This window comes from Anarhichas minor, unplaced genomic scaffold (genome assembly GCF_050575085.1).
Source record: "Anarhichas minor isolate MPS153535 unplaced genomic scaffold, ASM5057508v1 ptg000007l, whole genome shotgun sequence".
NCBI lineage: Eukaryota > Metazoa > Chordata > Actinopteri > Perciformes > Anarhichadidae > Anarhichas > Anarhichas minor.
The window spans coordinates 3,688,306-3,709,052 of record NW_027466453.1 but is presented as its reverse complement, the minus strand read 5'-3'; the positions used below and the strand labels follow the sequence as shown (position 1 = coordinate 3,709,052).

The 20,747-nt window shown below is 42.7% G+C and overlaps 1 long non-coding RNA gene across 3 annotated transcripts in view; it reads right to left on the bottom strand.

The window, feature by feature from the left end:
• LOC142940087 (uncharacterized) overlaps positions 1–20,747 on the bottom strand; it is a 45,712-nt gene that overhangs the window by 23,000 nt on the left and 1,965 nt on the right. For all 3 annotated transcript variants that reach the window (XR_012950372.1, XR_012950373.1, XR_012950371.1), the window contains exon 2: positions 15,112–16,900. This is a non-coding gene — a long non-coding RNA (uncharacterized LOC142940087). The remainder of the gene's footprint in view (positions 1–15,111; positions 16,901–20,747) is intronic.

Below are 20,747 nucleotides of genomic sequence, written 5' to 3'. Positions count from 1 at the left end.
ATTCGGATAGTATACAAACAAAATGGTGGATTTTTAACTTCAAGGCTTTAAAAGAACTACCGAAGTCTGTACGAAGTGTAATCCGAACATGACTAGTATTTCGAATGGCTCAGACAGTGGCTCCTTTAATGTGTTCACAAGTGATTTTGTGAAAAATGAAAAAAAGAGAGCTGGAGTGAAAAGTTCATAGTGTTCTATGTGTACCTAAAGCAGTATTGACAGCATGACGCACACTGATATACTAATTATTCTGCCCATCGAGTAATGTCTTGAGTAACTTTGACATCCCTTTAAAAGAGGAAATTTAGTTTTTCGATGTGGCTATTGGGTGCTAACGGCCCATGTTCGGAGTCGCGCTGAACACCTGCTCCGGGCTCTGGTAACACGAAAGGAAAATTTGTACATACCACACCCACAATGCAACAATACAAAGCCGGTGGTTTTTTCTTCCCGAAGAGCAGCTCCGTGACCCTCCTACACGTAAAAACTATATAGAACTACTGTGTGTAAAAAAAAAAAAGCAATCTGTTTTAAAATGATAACAATAAATGCGTCATTGTATGACAGGGCAATGCGACGCAGCAGAGTAACCCTTTGGGTATTAAATAAAATGTATGCGTATCCATGATCAAGGCGTTTAATTAACTGCAGACCAGTTAAAATAAGCCTACGCTTACAAATATATATTGTAATATTTTGCCCATTACACTTTAAAACGCTTACAGTGATGTAAAATAGAGACACCAAACTACAGATCTCGTATCATTTTATCAAGTGTGAATACATTACATAATGTTGTTATTTTAAAGGGATAATGAAACGCTAGAGCTGTTAAAAAAGCTGAATTGACCATGAAGTGATATTTTCAGTCTGAACACCTACAAGCTCGGGAGAATGTAATGGAGTACCATGCCAGACAGAGTGTTGCAACAGCAGGTATGCTAGAAAATATATCCACTAAATGATCTTATTTATTATCTGGATTTGAGTTTTTTGCATGACAAAAAAAGGCAGCTTTGAAAGCAACCTTGTGTGCTAACTTAGGTATCCGGTTGTTTTTCTCTCTTACATGGAGGCTATTTTTGGCATTCAAAATCTCTCTCTCCTTCTGAGTCTAAATCGTTACCGTCTCTTTCTGAGTTTTTTTTTTCGAAAGAAATGACCCAAGTAGGCCTCATGCCGTCTCCTTGCGTGGTTCTGCAGATTAGTGAGCTGATCCCTGATCGGAGTGCCGGATCCCCCCTCGTCTTTGGGCTACCATGGACGCCCATTATCTCGGCAAGGGTTAATCCAGCAGAGCTGCAGCTCACACCCTCTGCTGTATCCAGATGGAGCTGTCAAGAAAACTCAAAATAAATTTCACAAGTCGGTGCCAGCCTCTCAGCTGCTCACGCTGCACGCGGCGGTGAGTTACTGCTGAAACATTTTGCTCAGCCTCTGAGAAGTATTTAACTTTCGCCCTCCTTTCAGCTGTCACAGGGGGGGGGGGGGGGGGGGGGGAACGGTTTGGTATTACAAAAGGTGATTTTAATGTCGAGGGAAGAGAGAATGGCAGATCTGAAGGAGGAAACATTACGTGACATCAAGTGCCGCATGGTGTGTGTAGCATTAAAACGCTAGTTTTTACAACGCATCAAATGACAATGTGAAAACAATGGTCGCTTGACGTGACCAAATTTGCAGATAAAAAAAAGTATGTCAAAACCTGAAAAATGCCATCATTTGATACGAGCATAAACCAAAAAGTATCTGGTGTAAGCAGAGAATTTCCTACTTAAAAGTCACGAGAGAAAAATACCAGACTGTTCAGGTAATCACAGCTGAACAAGGATTCTGAAAATCCAACCGCCTCCATCTGTAGATATCATCAAGTAGAAGGAAATATCGTAATATTGTAAGCTCCATCAACACCACACACCCATTAACCCAGCAGTAATCTGAGCTCAGCGCTACAAGATCAATAATAAGCCAGCAAACAACTCTCACGCTCGGTTGGCATAACCAGATCCAGATAAAATATGAGGTCAGGTCACGGGGGTGGCAACCACAATGTGCTTTGGGGGATGGGGGGTGTTTGCTGCAATATTGAACTTCCCACAGTCGAAGTATCAAAAGTAAAAGTCAAATGGCCCCTGTGAGTGTTATATGATAGTCATTATTGTCATCATACTGATTGTTAATACTTTATTATTAATTTGTTACCTACTTAATACATTTCTTGGGTCAACCAGTTCAACCATGAGTCCTTAGTCCCGTGTGTCGTTAGTCCTGTGTCGTTAATGTTGTTAGTCCCGTGTGTCGTTAGTCCAGTGTGTCGTTAATGTTGTTAGTACCATGTGTCATTAGTCCCGTGTGTCGTTAATGTTGTTAGTCCCGTGTGTCGTTAATGTTGTTAGTCCCATGTGTCATTAATCCCGTGTGTCGTTAATGTTGTTAGTCCCGTGTGTCGTTTGTCCCGCGTGTCGTTAGTCCCACGTGTCGTTAGTCCCGCGTGTCGTTAATGTTGTTAGTCCTGTGTGTCTTTAGTCCAGTGAGTCATTAGTCCCATGTGTCGTTAATGTTGTTAGTCCTGTGTGTCTTTAGTCCAGTGAGTCATTAGTCCCATGTGTCGTTAATGTTGTTAGTCCTGTGTGTCTTTAGTCCAGTGAGTCATTAGTCCCATGTGTCGTTAATGTTGTTAGTCGTTAGTCAGTAAAGTTTACGTCAACCACGCTCTTTTCCTGAAAGTGTTTTTTGTTGTTTAAGTAACTATAAAGTAACTTGCAGATAAATGTATCAAAAGTCTATCTCTAATATACAACACACCGACACAAACTACATATAATAAACATCGAACAAAAAGTTCGGAAATAGTGTTTGATAGATTATTTCGCTGTTGTAACAATGCTTCTTGGCAATGAATTTTATTTTATGGAAAGCCTGTTTAGTTACCTTTTAAACGGTGCCCCATTTGTAAGGAACATGCATTTCTGGGATGAGCAGCACAGCTGAGTATGTGGGTTGCGCCCATGAAACATTTGCCAAATCTTCTCTGCCAATGCCAAACAGCTTATTCTGCTGTTGCTATTGACCGTCAGGCCCGTTTGCGCTGGTGTCGGCAACACCTGCACTGGAACCTGAACATGTGGAGGAACGTTATGTTCAGCGATGAGTCCAGATTCTGCCTAAGGAAGTTGGATCGTAGGGTCAAAGTGTGGAGAAGACGGGGAGAACGCTATGCTGATTGCTGCACTGATAGAGTAACACCTTTTGGTGGAGGCAGTGTGATGGTGTGGGGCGGCATCTCCATCACTGGAAAAACGAGGCTTGTCTTCATTGGAGGCAATCTCAATGCAGAGAGATATCGAGATGAGATTCTGCAACCAGTGGCAATCCCATTTCTCCACAGTCTGGGACCGAACTCCATCCTCCAAGATGAAGACGCTCGCCTCCACAGAGCGGGCTTTATCAGAGACTACCTCCAGAATTTGGGAGTAGAGAGGATGGAATGGCCTGCCAACAGTCCTGACCTCAACCCAAGTGAACACTTGTGGGACCAGCTTGGGCATGCTGTTCGTGCTAGAGTGACCAACACAACCACGTTGGCTGACTTGCGACAAATCCTGCTTGAGGAGTGGAATGCCATCCCACAGCAGTGTGTGAGCAGGCTGGTGACCAGCATGAGGAGGAGGAGCCAGGCTGTTGTGGCTGTGTATGGTTCTTCCACACGCTACTGAGGCTCCTGTTTGTTAAATGAATAAATTGTAAAATTGCCAATATGTCTTGTTTCTTCCTTGTTACTGATAGACTTCAATCATCCAATCCACCAAACAAGAGTCAATAGCAACAGCAGAATAAGCTGTTTGGCATTGGCAGAGAAGATTTGGCAAATTTTTGATGGGCGCAACCCACATACTCAGCTGTGCTGCTCATCCCACAAATGCATGATCCTTACAAATGGGGCACCGTTTGAAAGGTAAATAAACAGGCTTTCCAACGGTATAAAATGTATTGCCAAGAAGCATTGTTACAACAGAGAAATGATCTACCAAACACTAATTTCCAAACTTTTTGGTCGATGTTAAGTATGACACAAGTATCAGAAAACTTTATGGAACAAATTTAAGTCAAGATCAAGATTACAGCCTTTCTGAAACCAGAAAATGACGGCGAGAAGATGCTATGTTCGATATGTAAAACTTATGATCAGCTCTTTTTATGCAGTTGGCCCAGGTAAAAATGCTGTTGCTGAGCCAGGATAATCCTTAAACATTTCCACAGGCATTCCTTATCTGCCTTTTCCCCTATGTATGAACGATCATCTTTGAGGTTTGTACTTTACTGTAGAGAAAGTCCAGAGGATTCGCCGTGTGGTTGTGATAAAACTAGGCTACACCAGAAGGCAACAATGGCATTTGGACAGGCATTCAGGCTCTCTTTTATCTAAGAAAACAAATACCAGGTCAGTTGAGGCTGTTCTCCTACTTTCGTCTTCACTGGCGAGGCTCATTTTCTCTGGTACGTATGACATCTTTTCACAGACAACCTTCTAGAATGGTGTAAAAATGCTACGTAAAGCTAATGTGCAGGCAGTCTGTGGGGTTTCCATAGCAGCTTCTTTTTGTCTTTTTCCCTGTTTCAAGGCATTTTCTGCAATCACTCTCATTGTTTACGACACCACTGGCAGAAACCATGACATTATTTATGACCCAGTGTGCTGAATGGTGTTGCAGACTCAGACCGGACAAGAAAAGGTTTTCGACTGTGCGGCCATCTATTGACTACAAAGTGTGTCCAGCAGTTATTTTGGCCATTTGGGAGCAGCTGAACAAGCTACAGTGACATTTTTTGACCTAACATTGATACGCGTTAGCAGAGAGTTCTACATCCAGCATATATGGAGCTATATTATTTCGAGTAGTATTTTCAGACCAGCAGGGAAATGTAAGTCCAATATTCTCTGTTGTGCTCGTTTTGGTCTCCACTAACTCCTGAGGGAAATATCTGTCTCTTTAGGCGCTGAATGTTCCCCAGCGAGCAACTAACTTTGTCTCTGCCATTTGCTGTGGAGCTGGTGGTGTACAGTGGGTATTATCAGAGCTTTTTCACAGAAAACAGCTGCCTGCTGTGCCTGGATCCAATGTTATAGCTTGGCAATATGGCCAAAATCTTCCATCATGTTAAAAGTCATTTATTTTCTCGATAACAATACGGCATGTTTTCTGGTTATTCAATAAATAAATATATAGTCGATATGAAATAACCACATGTTTTTGTATACTTGTGTGTGACTTAAATACTGAAAAGAGTATTTTCTCATTTTATTAAAGAGCTTTAACGTTAAATAATTATATTTTCTGAGAATTTTTTGTTAGTATGTGCTTGTTATTATCAATTTATGGTGACATTTAGAGTGTGACATTTGGTTCAAACCACAACACTCGTGCCTCATTGGACGAGAGCCCCGGGAACCCCAGGGAGTCCCTGTGACACGGCCATGACGTCACCAGGGCTATATAGACCGGCGCATTACTTCACCCCGCGCCGTCCCATGAGACTCGAGTTGTGTACGAGTCATGCGACGCGTACTTGTTTAAGTTTACCAAAACTAATTTAAGTTTACCAAAACAGTTAAGTTGCAGGCAGTAACATAAAAACAATTGGCTAAAAGTCGCCAAAAACTGAGGTAAACCTCAGTTCTGCGAGTGACCCAGTAAATGACCAACAATGAGTTAGGCCAGTGGTTCTCAAACTTTTTCTGTCGCGCCCCACTTTGGAAGAAGAAAAATGTTCATGCCCCACCGCCCCAACAAAATTGTAACAAAATGGTCTATGTTTAATTTTTATTGAAATAACATTTTGTGCTTTTTCAAATAATAGAATAAAGAAAATTGCAATTACTTTTAAGTAAACCAGATTGCTCCATCAGACAAAAACAAATAAAATGTGCAATCACTTTGTTAGAACAATGCAAATAAAGTTATATCTGTGCAAAAAATAACTAATATCTGGCAAAAAATAGCTTATTGCAATTGGCTGCAATTAACCTGTTTTGCACTAAACATCTTTTCAAGATAACAATAAAGTGCAACCTGTGAAAAACTAAACAAAACAAGTTTCATACTATCCGCAGCTAGAGGTTTCAGACATAAAGCACAGACTGGTCTCTCATCTCCTACCACGTTCACTGTGAAACCCAGAGCAAGATAGGCGTCATCATATTTTCTTCTTGGCTGCTTGCTGTTCGTCTCGGATGCATCGCTTGCGGTTGCTTTTCTGTTCCCGCCTGCCAAATGTCTCTTCATTTGGAACACATGGCCGTCACGCATGCGCAAGCGTAACCTGTTAACGGCGTAACGTAAACATTTACACGAAAGTACAGGCATTTCGCCATGTATTTATTAATTACTTAAATAAAAAAAAGACAAAAAAAAAAAAGATTCTGCATTTCCCCCTGCGCCCCACCTGTAATACCACTGTTTGAGAACCACTGAGTTAGGCTATTGCTATATCATACTGTTCCATGGCACTCACTCAATTTTAATTTTCATGGAATATCTGGCCGCTGTAGTTTTAAGCAAATGTCACCTGAGCAGAAGTAAATAGTGATAATTGTTTCGCCACAGATTAATATACATTTTGTGTAGTCTTTAGAGCATCAGAGCTGGGTATGTCTCAAAATAAACTACAGTGCCCATGTGCATTGTAAATGGTAAATGGACTGTACTTCTTTAGCGCTTTTCTTTGACCACTCAAAAATCTTTAACACTACATGTCATCATTCACCCATTGACACCCATTCATACACTGATAGCGGGGACTACCATGCAAGGTGCCACCTGCCCATCAAGACCCTAACGAACCCATTCACATCCATTCATACAACACCGGCACAGCTTGCGGGGTTAAGTGTCTTGCCCAAGGACACGTCGACATGGACTAGCGGAGCCAGGGATCGAACCGCCGATCCTCTGATTGTAGGACGACCCTGCTCTTCCACTGAGCCACAATGCTTTACTTTGCGGTTGTGCAGCTCATTCCTGTGTTACTAAAGTGTTTTTGAACAACAGTGGAGGTCAATGGCAAAGGTACACAAGATAGATGTTAAAAATGGGTCAGGATTTATAACGTGGGCACCTCAATGTTGTCAAGGAAACCCTGCAGTATTACGTCCACGGCCGTATATGGAGAGGGGATGAAGGATCTGCTTCATTAGGATGCATTCACTGAGCCATGGACCATCCAACTTGAGAGCTCTGAATTTGGCCTCATCTCTTCGCCTTACAAGGAAAGGTCCAACTCTTAACTAGTTTAGCCATCACTCATCTATCTGGTCTGGCCTCCCTCCCTCTCTCTCTCTCTCTCTCTCTCTCTCTGCATGTCCTGTCCATCCACACGTCTCCATCTCCCTACCGTTCACCGCACTTTGTTGCGACGCCTCGTCGTCCTCTACCCGTTTGATGTCTCCCATACATAAATTGAAAGATAACGCTCATTAATGTCGCCCCCGATCTCCTCCCCCCTCTCTCCTGCCTCCCTGTGTCAGGAGATGTGGGTCACTCAAGGGGCGAGCTTCATTTCCGTAAATGAGGACAGAAAAAGAAATCCCGACACACTAGTTAACGGCACACTGCCCCTCTCTCACCCCGACATGCACGCACATGCACGCCAAGCGAGCCAAGACCTGTTTGTAGAGCTAATTAGCATTGACTCTCTCTCTCTCTCTCTCTCTCTCTCTCTCTGTGTGTGACTTTGTGTCCATGTGACGAGCGTATGTGTGCGTGAGTGAGTGTGTGTGTGTGCGCGATAGCTGGGATAGGGTTGTGCTCTCTGGCCCAGTTTTGGCTGAATAAGGGACAATGCTGTAGGCCTGATGAAGAGACAGGGGTTACAAAGGACAGATATAGATAGAAGTGAGAAAAGGAGAGGGAGGGAGAGAGAGATGATGGAGTTGTTAACAACTAAAGCGCCCTGGTCCCCAGTGAGTTTCCTCCGTGTGAGAGAGTGTATGTGTGTGTTTGCGCCGTGTTTTTTCCTCTGCGGCGTCATTAACCAGTTGTCCCGCTCCCATAGGAGTCAGTGTTTATCCTGCACAGCTTCTGAGCTGTCGCCGCAGGAGTCGTGCATCCGCCATTGCCACGCCAACCAACAGACCCAGCGGGGCCTGTCCCGATGTCACCTTCAAAAAAACGCGGCCTGTTCATCATTTTGGACGTTGAGTGGTGACTGAACTGAAAATGTTGAATCCGCGTCAAAACTACGTCATTTGCCGGCGTAAAAACGGCTTGTTCCACACGGTTCAGACAGGAAAAAAATTTATATATTCCCATTGGTAAAGTTTTCAGAGCAAATGCATAACAAAAGTGGAAAAGATTTTTAAAAAGACATTGTGAATGCTGAAGCGCTCAGTCTCAAGTCTCATTTTTTACATTTTAGAAATGAAGAGTTTGATTAGAAACTTGGAACTCAAAAAATGTGATCTAAAATGTAACAAGTTGCACACAGAGAATAGTTCCTTTGTGGAAATGAGTCAACAGCCAGGTGTAACTATTATGTCGCTAACTGAACCAACTGATCAAATTTGCTTGCTATTATATAACCCGTTTAGAATGAAGAGTGAAAATGCAACATGGACGACGGTTTACCCGACAGGGAGCTGGAAAGTTTTTGAACTATGGAAACAAAAAGCACTCACACTGTAAAATGTGATTTTGCTTATTTGTTATTTTAGCATATTATTCTATGTCAAACAATTATTGAAGTTGTCGTGATAACACGAAATTACTAGTTAACAACATCTCAATTATAAAACAAATGTTAACCTGAAAATCCACGTTCAACTGAATTAGTAATGTGAGTCAACTTGATTACGGAGGTAGTTGGGTGGGTGCGTGAATTAAAAACTGCCTGTGTCCTCACGTTTTTGCGACTGTTATCAAAGTGCATTATGGGGAATTGTTGGTCAGCGTTGACTTTGCTCCCGTCCTGTACATGTTTCAGACCAGGCTTGGGTATCACCATTGGTTCAGACTGCTTTTGAGGTGAGTGAAATCATAAGTGTTTATATATAAGTGAAGTATAAGTATGATATAGAGCTTTGAGCTAAATGCTAATGCCAGCCTGCTAACAATGAATTGTTAACAAGCTGCTGTTGTTAAAACATGTTCACCATCTTCTTTTCTGCACTGTAACATTTTGTTATTAGCATCAAACACAAAGTACAGACAGAGGCTGTTGGGAAAATGGTTATTTTTGCAGGTGTTTGGTGATATTTGCCTCTCGCTACTCGTTGTCTTTGTTGGTTGGGTTGGTTAGGTTTAGGCACGAGGAGTGAGATTGTGTAAGTTAAGGAGAAGAATATCAGGGTAAGCCAAACAGAGGCAGAGTAGGGCAAGTCATGCCTTCACCACCGTTCTGCATAATAATTAGCCATGTGCTTCTGTTTGTTGCATGGAGAGTGTGTATTTTAGGAACAATGGAGGTTTGTTTTGGGGATAACAGACTGAAACGGGACGCGGGAACAACACATGAAGTTTTATCCATCACAACTTTTCTATTCTTGAAAATGAATATTTTGTAGGAGTGAACACTTGATAGCTGAAAGTTGTAGGTTTTACTGAACCCGAGTGCACTGCACAAGCAAAGGGGTGATCGTTCAAATGATAATGCTATTATTAGATGAGATCCTACATGCAAGTACAGCACTGAAACGCCAAAAATGGATGAAGAAGGGACAGTAATACACAAAAACACGACTAACACATGAGAGTTATTTTACACAGTGTAGGCCTCATGGGTCCCAGAAGTCTCTTATTAACAAGAATCCCTGTGGGTTGCACACATGACTCATTCATTGCACTGGTGACAGCATTTTCTCACACACGCACACACACACACACACGAAGCAGTGTGACATATCGTAGCTATGCAGACGATGCGGTGCTGTGGGGGTGTTCCTGTAGAAGAGTAGAAGGATTTCTCTCAGAGGACAGAGAGACGACAGAGAGGAGGAGGAGGAGCGACACAGTCGGTCGTTCCTCTGCCACCTACACCCCAATTAAAAACTATTTTAACTCAGCGTTGTTTTTTGGGGGTTTTGAGCATAAATTTGTATGTGTGTGTCCATGCGGTGGTACATTTTATCCGTGCAATGTGTTCGGTTTATATGCGGAGGCCTTAAAGTTATAACACAGATAGGGCACCGTCGTGAATATCTTTAACGGAAATGAGTTTATTCCGCAGTTTATTTTTAAATAAATGCAAATGGTATGTGCTCAGAAAATGTAGAAGCACCAAGTGGCTTTTCTTTTTTTTTTAAGGTTTGTGTTTTGGGGGGGGTTTAGCTTCCAGGAAACGAGCCAAAGCATGTCAGCTCCTTTTTTTTCTTAGCTAATCAATCAAATGCTTGTTTCACGTTTCCCACAAAAACAACAAATATGGAGGGAAATGTCACTGAAGGATATAGCTGTGGTAGTTAGAGGCGGAAATTATGAATCACTTTGCTGATTTGAACATGAATCTAAATCTAATTGTTTCTTTCAGTTCATTTCTAAAGATTTGTAGTCACTGATTATGCAGCATGTTTATGTTGTTTTTGAGGCTAAACATCACAGATCACTATTCATAAAGGCCAATTCATAATTTCCGCATTTCGTGTGAACGCCACGGTCTGCTTTGGTCTGCATGACGTAAATAACGTCATTCGTGTCCGTGACGCTCCGCGTGCATGCTCCAGTTTTCGTTCCACATGCCAGTCCAGCCGGTGGCGTATATGCACCTCTAGCTGGTTTGCCAAGAACAGGAGAACAAAGTGGATGCTTGTTTTTGAAGAGAGGTTGTGCGAGGAGATCCGCCATTACCTGCATTTATATAATTCTTCTTTAAAAGGAATACAAAGACAGCAAACATGGTTATGTCATGGTGCATAGAGAGTTGCGGGGGATGACTTATTTTTGGAGGCACACAACTTATGTCCAAACTAATAAATTCCTCTTTTTTTTTTTTAATTGGCTGGCACTTTGCCGCCGGTAGATACAACTGATTATAAATATTAACAATATCAATATGAAATGGCCTTCCTCTGTATAGCCTTGCTAGGGTTAACCAGAGAAGAGGACAAAACTCAGACAGTCAAACAAAAATTATAGACAACAAAAACAAAGGTTATGGACACCGCGGTGAGTGCAACAAGCATTATTAGGCTACGTAATTTAAATTTAAATTAAAGCTTAACCCTGTCACTTGTTATAATAGCATCACCAAAGCATACAACACAAATGTGTAGACAACATAACTCCACCATGGCAGCATATCTTAATTTAAAGCAAATAAAGAGGAGTCTTTTTTAATTTGTTTATTTTACACATGGAGCAAACACTCACAGCGCTACATTGCGAGGCAACGCCGTGTACGGCTCTCTGGGGGGTGAGTTCACTGAGTGTTCTTCTCACCCAACTACACGGCCTTGTGTACCGCTAAGTCGTCCACAATCTGCCCCGAACTTCTCCGCTCATTCATCTTCAATGCATTTAACCTCTCTGTCCCACTATAAGCAGTTCATTCAACCTCTCTGTCCCACTATAACCAGTTCATTCAACCTCAATGTCCCACTATAACCAGTTAATTTAACCTCTCTGTCCCACTATAACTAGTTCATTCAACCTTAATGTCCCACTATAACCAGTGCATTCAACCTCAATATCCCACTATAACCAGTTCATTCAACCTCTCTGTCCCACTATAACCAGTTAATTTAACCCCAATGTCCCACTATAATCAGTTCATTCAACCTCAATGTCCCACTATAACCAGTTCATTCAACCTCAATGTCCCACTGTAACCAGTTCATTCAACCTCTCTGTGCCACTATAACCAGTTCATTTAACCTATCTGTCTCACGATAACCAGTTAATTTAATCTGTCTGTCCCACTATAACCAGTTCATTTAATCTCAATGTCCCACTGTAACCAGTTCATTCAACCTCAATGTCCCACTATAACCAGTTCATTTAACCTCAATGTCCCACTATAACCAGTTAATTTAACCTCTCTGCCCCACTATAACCAGTTAATTTAACCTCAATGTCCCACTATAACTAGTTCATTCAACCTCAATATCGCACTATAACTAGTTCATTCAACCTCAATATCGCACTATAACTAGTTCATTCAACCTCAATGTCCCACTATAACTAGTTCATTCAACCTTAATATCGCACTATAACTAGTTCATTCAACCTTAATATCCCACTATAACTAGTTCATTTAACCTCTGTCCCACTATAACTAGTTCATTCAACCTCAATATCACACTATAACCAGTTCATTCAACCTCAATATCGCACTATAACCAGTTCATTCAACCTCAATATCCCACTATAACCAGTTAATTCAACCTCTGTCCCACTATAACTAGTTCATTCAACCTCAATATCCCACTATAACCAATTCATTCAACCTCAATGTCCCACTATAACCAGTTCATTCAACCTCAATGTCCCACTATAACAAGTTCATTCAACCTCAATGTCCCACTATAACCAGTTCATTCAACCTCAATGTCCCACTATAACTAGTCTATTCAACCTCAATGTCCCACTATAACTAGTTCATTCAACCTCTCTGTCCCACTATAACCAGTTCATTTAACCTCAATGTCCCACTATAACCTGTTCATTTAACCTCAATGTCCCACTATAACAAGTTCATTCAACCTCAATGTCCCACTATAACCAGTTCATTCAACCTCAATATCCCACTATAACTAGTTCATTCAACCTCAATGTCCCACTATAACCAGTTCATTTAACCTCAATGTCCCACTATAACGAGTTCATTCAACCTCAATGTCCCACTATAACTAGTTCATTCAACCTCTCTGTCCCACTATAACCAGTTCATTTAACCTCAATATCCCACTATAACCAGTTAATTCAACCTCAATGTCCCACTGCGCTTTTCATAAACGTTTTTTTAAATATTTTAAGCCGAATGAGCTCTCTGCCGTCACACCCGTGACATGGTACAGTCAAAAAACGTAAGACAGGTGGTGCACAACTCACTAACCCAGAAAATGTCCTAAGTGAACGTAAAACTCCTGCTGAAGGATCCACAATGAAAAGTTTGGAACTTGGACAATTGCTGATAAAAGAGAAAAATACAATATATAAAATAGTACAAGTACACAAAACGCTGACTTTGTTTCAATAATGAGAGTAAATGTCATTCGTTACTTCCACCCAGTGGTGTAGTCAAGACTACCTGAACGAAGACCGAGTGGATCGAGACCAGATCAAGACAAGAAGTCACACATAGCATGACACACTTCTGATAAGATGTGGACCATTAAATCTATAGAAAACAAATTCCTTTTTAGTATCATATATCCTGTATTTATGTAAACGTGTACCATGACAAGTGTTTTGATAAAATTATCAAAAAGGCTCTGCAGAGGTGAATTTTAATGCGTGGGAATGTTCTTTTGTTTTCTAGGAGCAACCGCAGTAATGATGTTAACCAATAAATGGAACGATGCACGGGCAGTTTTTTCCCCTGCAGCTGTGGTCTTGAACTAAAAATCCGGACTCCTTCTTGTCTGAGACCTGAGACGAGGACGAGCAAAAATAACAGACCTTCAAAAGGTGGACTTGAGAACGCCGAACCTCGATTACTACGACGCTAGTTCCACACCTGAGAACCAGGTCTAACCTGTTGAAAGCTACCGATTCTATGGATGTCAGTGCTAATTCAGTTTGAAGATCCGGTGCACTGAACACCTCTCGGAGTAAATAAATACTGCCTGATAATAAAGCAAGGATCAGATATAACTCGGCAACAGGTACGCTACGATGTCCCGCCAAGTTTTTATTCACTCATCCATCTTTGCCCACACTCCCCACACTGTGTCCCTCAGTGTTATTGAGTATCTGCAGGATCCTGTTAGTTGCCAACATGATAGACATGAAGTCAAATGTGGACGTGCGCTACGCGAGGCCACTCTGATGGAGGACTGCAGCTCTGCAGCTAAAAAGCCATGCCTACAGTCCTGACATTGCTTTTCAGAAAGGACGGCTCTTTTTTTGGTCTGGACTAAATATAAAAGCCTGCGGAAACACACACACACACACACACACACACACACACACACACACACACACACACACACACACACACACACACACACACACACACACACACACACACACACACACACACACACACACACACACACACACACACACACACACACACACACACACACACAGCATTTTTAGTAGGTCTGAGTTTGGAAGCCATGTGCCCGCCAACGGTGCCAGTCTCAATAAAACATGGAGGTTCCTTGTTAATCTTTAATAGCTCTGTCCTTGAGAATTAGCCCAGATGAATACACATTTAGGGCACCATGCCCTCACACACACAAACACAAAGATTCCCTCTGTCTATTGTTCTTCCTCCTCAATCTCTTTCTATTTTCCCTCCCGTCAACCACTCCCTGACAGTCTTCCATCTGCATTCCTTTCCTCTCTTTGTCATCTTTTCTTCACTTTCCTCTTTTCCTTACGGCCTTCCCCTCCCTTTCTCTTCTTCCTCTTCTCCACTTGAGAAAAAGATGATATCAGACAGTGAAGAAAGCAAGCAAGGAGAAACAACGATGACCCAATGGAGGTGTGGAGGAGGTTGTGTGCAGAACAAAAAATACTAGGGAAGAGGAAAGAAGGGAAGGAGACAGGAGGTCGAGGAGCAACAGGAAGGGAAAACAACAAACTTGGCATTGAGCGATCGATCGGGGGGGGAGGGTAATTCGATAAAATATTCATGTTTCAATGCTTGCTGGGAGGTTTGGCTGGGGGGGGGGGGGGTCACAGCCGGTGCACATGTATGTGTGCGTTATTGTGTGTAATTTGGTGATGCGGATCGAAATTATTGTTATATTATGATAATCCTGATGATTACATCAAGATTATTGCAGCACTCAAACAGCAACTGCCTCAGTGTTGATGTCTCTCAGCAGGTGAACCTATCCATCCACCTGTGATGTCATAATCACCATCGCCGGGACTCTCCATTCTCCTCACAGATCCAGTTAAACACATAAAAACATCAACCAGAACAAACATAACCAGTGACACGTACTGCTTTTTAATGATTTGATCCTGGCTTTAAGCTCTCCCTCTCTGTCGGGTCATGTGCCGCCATCTACTGCACCGACACTCTGTCTGTGGGTGGTCAAACTCTGCCCCCTGCTGACCGTATCAGAGAACTGCACAGACAAAAGTGTTAAAGAGCCAAGTGAAGACTTTCAAACTAACTCCCAACACATTTAGATACAGGTGAAACATTTGGTTGCCATGGCGCTGGCAGTTATAGCAGCTACATCCAGTTAATTTTTTAAAAACATATTGGACTGCATGTTGAAGCAGTTAAAAGGTGCAACAAATACAGTTACCAGGTTACCGTAGACGTTGTGTTGTCATTCAGTTGTTAGGACTATAAGAACAATCTCAGTCCCTCTGGGTCTACTTCATACATAAAACCCATGTTAGTAAAGAGATTGTGATCAGGATTCGTTTAAAATAAATCAGGAATGGATTTCTTGAGAGAGTTAGACGAGGGAATCGATACAACTCTCGCGCCTCCATGGCAAATATAAGGCTACAGCCAGTTAGCTTAGCATTACAACTGGAGACGAGGGGAAACAGCTAGCTTCAAGGTGGCAACAAGACTACAGGAAGTTACTGACCCCAGGCCAAGAAACAGTCCAGCACATACCTAGCATACCTACCAGCTATCAATCTTCTGAACAAACTCTTGGCAAGATGTCATAAGGGAATCAATAGTCAATTATGCAAAGAATTTGACTGGAAATTAAAAATCTGATATTTTAATACACCTCTTATAATCTCTTCATATGTGAAAGATCCTCCAACAGCATTATGTTGGAGAAATTGTGGAAAAATAGGGGATCAAACATCTTTTGGGATTGCCCAGTAATTCAAGGGTTGTGGAACAATCAATGTAGAAATTGATAAAATCATGGAAGTGGATGCATTACTATTTCTGCTAGGCTCTGTGCCGGAAGATCTAGGTGACTCTGCTCATACCTTTAATGATTGCCAGAAAAATGATAACTGTGAACTGGAAGGATGCAAACCACCAAACATAACTCAAACATACAATGGAAAAAATGACAATACATGTACAACTGACGATAGACACTTTTATACGACGATGGACCTGTGTGACATTATACCGCAATGCTTATGTCTGATATGTCTGATACCTAGCAGTTTTAACACTTGGGCCATCAGGTGAGAAGAAAGATTTGATCCCTGGTTACTTTGTATGACTCTGGATGCAAAACAGTTATGAATTGCGTCAGGGCCTCAACGACAGATTTTTCAGTTATTGTTCGCAAAGGATACGCTGCCGGGTACCTGGTGCTTTGACACATAACAGTTAGCAAATACTGGCTACCAGACTTCACACGGGGCAGCGGCCCCACACAATCAATGATTAGGTACTCAAACGGCTGACTGATAGCTGGAATCGGCTCCAGTGGAGCCAGTTTAATGACCTGATTCAGCCTACCAGTCATCTGACACGTACTACAGGTTTTAATATGCATAGAAACATCCTTTTTTATTCGTGGCCAGAAGAAAAGGCGAAAAATCCGGTCATAGGTTTTCTGGTTTTCATGAGCAAGTCTTAACACATGACCACGAAGCTTGGCTGGAATGACAACTTGAAAAATGGGATCCCCAACAAATTCCTCACCATGGGGCACCCACTTCCTCACCAAAATACCATCCTGAAGAAGGTAGCCCCTGGAAACATGTTTCACCTCACCAACTGACAGCACTGATCCAAACAAGGTCCAAGATCCTCCAAGGCTGGATCTGCTCTCTGTCCATTCTGCAGATCACTATGAGACACAGACAAAGGAAAATCAGGTAAACACGGCAAATTTTCCTCCACGTCTCCATCTACCTCCTTTGATTCAGCACGAGTCATCGCCCGAGTAACTGCACATGCAGGGAAAACTTCGGGAAAGTTTACAGCACTCTCATCAGGCTGTTCTGAGGCTGAAGGAGAGGGAGTGACTATTGGAGGAGGAGGCACATCTGCCCACACACACGACTGACAGCCAGGTCGTTGCCCAAAATTATGTCAATCCCTTCCACTGGTAACGCTGGTCTCACCCCAATAGGAACTCTGCCCTGCACCAAGCCAGTCTACATTCAGCGTATGCATCAGGACAGACAACACCCTCAACCCCATTCCTCGCATCAGGATTTTAACCCCTGTATCTGTCTCATCTGAAAACGACAAAATGGAGTCTTGACACATACTAGGAGTTGACAGCACCCGTATCCCTCAAAATCTTAACGGCCACCTTAATGTCACTACCAGTCTGTGTTACAAACCCTTTGGAGACAAAAAGCCGATAGTACTCATCAGGGCCACCAACCACGCCAGATTCTGCATGCCCACCTTGCCACACCCTCACACTCCCACAGGACCAGGAACGCTTACAACCAGTGCAGAAGGATTTAGCCTCCCACCTCCAGCCTGCTGCCTCCCATCCATAAGCATTGGGCAGTCCTGTTTCCAGTGGCCTGCCTCACGGCAGTAATGGCACATATTTTCTCCCATTTCAGGCGCTCCCTGAGGCGCCCTACCTGGAAAACCCCCGAAGCAAACAGATGACTTAACACCTCCATCATCCTGCAACACAGGCTACCACACAGGCTCACTGAGCCGGCTTTTATGAATGAGCACATACTCATCAGCCAATCCCGCAGCCTGGGTGGCAGTTGTAACTTTACGTTCAGTAAGATATGTGGCAACACGACTGAGCAGAGAGTTCTTAAACTGTTCCAAGACGACCAAATTGCCCAAACTTTCAAAATGAAATTATTTGTCAGCTCCCTCGCAAACTCCATATGAGACTGGTTGAACCTTTATTCCAACATCCTAAAATGCTGGCGATATGCTTCAGGGACCAACTCGTATGCCTTCAGTACAGCAGCCTTGACTGATTTATAAGTTAGATCATTACCTAAAGCTGCATAAGCCTCCTGGGCTTTTCCTGACAACACACACTGCAACAGCACAGTTTGCTCAGAGTCTGACCAATTTCTTGCCTATGCAATCCGCTCAGACAGTGAGAAAAACAAATCCGGGTCCTTCTCGTTAAACTTAGGCAAGAGATGCAAATTACTCACAATATCGGGAAACTGCGATGATGAACTATTTTCCGCATGCAAAACATCTCCCGAAAGCTTACCATCTCTGACAAACCCTAACTTTGCATTCTGCAACGCTATCTTTTCCTGTTCTGTTTTGTACCGCAACTGCTCAATTTCCACTTGCTTATCCAGTTCTAATCTTTGTTTCTCCTTCTCATGAGAAAACTGCAACAAAATCAATTATTTTTGCTGCTCAAAGGTAAGGTTCCCTGATGGAACTGAAAGTGCCGGTGCTGTAAGCTTTCGGGAGATGTTGTTTAGCAACCAGCACCCCTCTCTCAACCAACTGCATTTTAACCATAGCCTTTACATTTCCCTTAACCCGTTTATCACCAACATCACTTAGATCAATATCATATTCTTCTGCAATCTTTAAGAGCTGATCTCTAGTGCAACGATCCAGAAACCCCTCACATGGAGCATCAACAAAGTCCTCTACCCCTGCCGTAATAGTTGACCAGGTAATAGACCAGGTCAAAGGTCACAACAAAGACAGTGCTTTCTAGGTCAACTAGTGCAGTAAAAGAGACAATATGTCCCCCAAACTAATGTGGAATTCCCTCTACCTAGACTGCCTATCCCAAACTAATCTACCTCACTGAACCCTAGTCTTCATGCAGATTAGCAGTAGGCTTTTTAAACACTTAAACACTTAAACCGGTTAGGCCCCCAGCAAGCTGGTTACTCACCTGACGGCTCTGGATGTGTCCCCGAGACAACTGCTCTGACCGCACACCACACAAAAATAACAAACAAAAACAACGCAGCCAAACGGACCACATTGCTTCACCTATCCAGGGATACTCCACAAAAGTCAAAACTAACACACTAGAGGACCATGTACTCACTGCTGATAGTTCACACCTGCCAACTCGTGTAAACACACGCTGGCTGCAGGACCAACCGCAGCTACCAAAAAATGCATCCCCCAAACACATTGTGTGCTGGACTAAACCATTATTATTCAGAACCAAATATCAGCCTCAAGCCAATCATTTTTGGACGGAGGAGCCCCCAGTTGTCAGAAACCGGGCCGTTCATAACAGTGGCTTACCACTGTTATGCCCACTTGTAACTAATCCTGCTGCGTGACGAATGCCACCCTTTTGTAAAAAATGTTTCTTTCATTATCTGTATTTGTTCATTTAATTCTGCTTCTGTGTTTTTTTTCTTTTCTTGTTTTATTCCTCCCTTTTACTTATATTCCTTTTTGAGTACATGTGTAAAATCTATACAGGTAGGAAGGTATTAGTATTGTTATGCTGTGCGCGTGTGTATGTAGGTGGTAAATGTAAATACGTATGTGTATGCATAGGTACATATACTGTATGTTTAGATACTCGCTACTAGTTAAACTGGTAGTACTGTTATTATTTTTTATCATGTGCCTTGTTTTTTAGAGGTCGTATGTCAGGGACTGTTCTATTGTTTAAACATTTAAAAAAAACTCTTGGCAAGAACGCAAATAGGCGTAAAATGTCACACTATTCCTTTCCAGTATACTAAGCATCCTGACATCTTCTTGAAGGCAGTAGTCTGTGCTCATCGTACTGCAGCTCTTCCAGCGGAAGACAATCTGAAATCACTTGCTATTTCGTAGTGCACTACATGTACTTTCTCTGACTTTATGTAAGTGTCTGCCCACTTTTGAACTCTATAGTTCCTGCAGAAAATGGAACAAAACTATGTAGTGTCCATAGTCAGTACACAACTCTTTGCAATAAATACTGCAATGCCGTGCTTCCCCTTTCCACACTACACCTATCTGTGATGGCACTGAGTGTCACTATATTGAGCATGGATGGTTTTGGAATACTGGGTAAGTAAACAGCATCCTGTGTAATTTTGATATACATGAGCAGCCCCTTAACATGCACCAAAATGTACTTTTATTCATTTGGCTTTTGTCCAAAAGCGACGTACAGGTGATGTACGATCCAAGACGCAGCAGGTCGAGGCAAAGAGAGCTGCAGCGCTCTGTTCCACGAGGCTGCAGGTGCAGGAAGTGACATCGAGCCCAACAAAATGATTCATGACCAATCACTACAATGAATGATCTCCGGTTATTCCAACGTAATGTACAAAAGAAAAAAATGATTTGCTGATTATATACTCGTGCGGTGTCCATTGGAAGGCGTGTCTGTTCGGAACTGTCTGACTGGATCCCATTATTGCCGCTTGCAGCGTTGCCGGAGGGTGGGCACGGCACGATTGCTTGGCCCCAAAAAGGCTCTGCTTGCGGCGTTCTCGAAAACCGCTCGTCGACTCCAGGGAAGTGACGAAGAGTTCGGTTGCGATGTTAGCATTTCCAGCAACCAGCAGCAAAAGTAAACGGCAGCCAAAGAGCCGCAGCGGCCTGTGAAGGCCCGCTGGGGGACGACATGCTCGACTCAGTCTGCAGAGCCCTGAAGCCCCGCCCCCTATACTGCTACACAGTTCGCTTGTTTATTCAAAGTTTAGTAATAACGAACATGCCGCAGAGTGTGACGTAGATCGGATGAGCGGTTCTTGAGACGTGCG